The sequence below is a fragment of the Propithecus coquereli genome, unplaced genomic scaffold, assembly GCF_000956105.1.
Source record: "Propithecus coquereli isolate 6110/MARCELLA unplaced genomic scaffold, Pcoq_1.0 Scaffold124, whole genome shotgun sequence".
Taxonomy (NCBI): Eukaryota; Metazoa; Chordata; class Mammalia; order Primates; family Indriidae; genus Propithecus; species Propithecus coquereli.
This window is the reverse complement of record NW_012136525.1, coordinates 1,569,377-1,571,179: the sequence shown is the minus strand read 5'-3', so window position 1 is coordinate 1,571,179 and position 1,803 is coordinate 1,569,377.

Below are 1,803 nucleotides of genomic sequence, written 5' to 3'. Positions count from 1 at the left end.
TAAAAGAAAAAAAAAAACAAACACCTCCTTTCACCAAACAACAACAAAAAAAAGTAACCGCTCAGGAAGAGGAAAATAATGCATATATGAAAGAAAATTAAAAGAAACAATAGACCTGCGAGGTTCAAGATAAGGAGTTTTTCAGATTCAGACTTTAAAATAAAATACTTACCATGTCCTGAGATAAAATAAAATATTGAAAATTTCTACAGAAAATTGGAAAATATTTCTTAAAGAATCAAAATGAAATTTTAAGATGGAAGAATACAGTAACTGAAATTTAGTACTAAATGAATGGGTCTAAAACAAATTAGGCTACATGACCCAGACAAATCCGGGGACCTGGCAACATCATTAAGATGCCAGAGCACAGATGCTAAATTTGGAGGGAGGAGGACCTACGCGCTTCAGCGATGCCTGGGCGTGTGGAGGAACTGCCCTCCCCAGGAGTCCTCTGGTGGAGGGTTGTGAGCTTGACAGTGGCACAAAGGAGACTCCAATCCCTGACGCTTAGTTTGGGGACAGGCCCTTGTCCTTAGAGGAAGAGGCCGCCCTGCTGGCGCAGGAGCAGCTATTGGAACACTGCTGCCCTGTGTGCTCTTTCTTCCTGCAGCCGAGCTCATCTTGCAGGGGGCCAAGTTCTTGCAGTAGCGGCAGCAGCAGGCTTTATCCTCCATCAAGTCAAGCTGTCGCTCTGAGAGGGACAGAAAGCCGCCTTTAAATCCCCCACCCCCTCCACTTAGAGCTAGGCTGCTGAGTCCAGTTTCTTTAATAGCTCAGCAGTAGCCTAGCAGCTGTTGTGTGTTCTGTCTACACAGAGGTGATGGGGACATATGTGACCAGCTCCCACACTTTACAGAGGCTTACCAAATTACTCTGGCATTTCAATTAACCAAACATCTTATTGTGGCTGGAGACTGAACACTTTCTACAAAACATGTTTGAGAAAATCTTTGCCCAGTATGGGAAATCTGGGCCCTTCCACACCAGAGGGAAGAGATGGAGAAGAAGGGAAATTTGGAAATACCAACTATTGTCAAACCATGAGTAATCCTGCTGGTGGGACTGCAAACTAGTACAACCTCTATGGAAAGTAGCATCGAGATACCTCAAACAACTAAAAGTAGAACTAGTATACCATTTGATCCAGCAATCCCACTACTAGGTATCTACCCAAAGGAAAAAAAGACATTCTATAAAAAAGACATCTACACTTGAATGTTCATAGCAGCACAATTCACAATTGCAAAGATGTGGAAACAACCCAAGTGCTCATCAATACATGAGTGGATTAATAAAATGTGGTATATGTACACCATGGAGTTCCACTCAGCCATAAAAAAAGATGAATACCTCTTACATTATCCTGGATGGAGCTGGAGCCCATTCTTTTAAGTGAAGTATCACAAGAATGGAAAAACAAGTACCACCAGTACTCACCATTAAATTGGTACTAACTGATCAACACTTATGTGCACATATGGGAAGTAACATTCATCGGGTGTTGGGGGGAGGAGGAGATGGGTAAATTCACACGGGCACAATGTCTGGGGGTTGGGCATGCTTGTAGCTCTGACACCAGTGGTGCAAAGGCAATATGTGTAACCAAAGCATTTGTACTCCCATAATATTCTGAAATTTTAAAAAGAAATCTCTCAGATAGTTTCCTTGGCAGTGCAGAAGCTTTTTAATTTGATTATATCCCACTTATTTATTTTTGTTGCTGCAGCGATTGCTTTGGGGGTCTTCTTCAAGAATTCCTTACCTAGGCCGATGTCTGAAAGGGTCTTCCCAACATCTTCA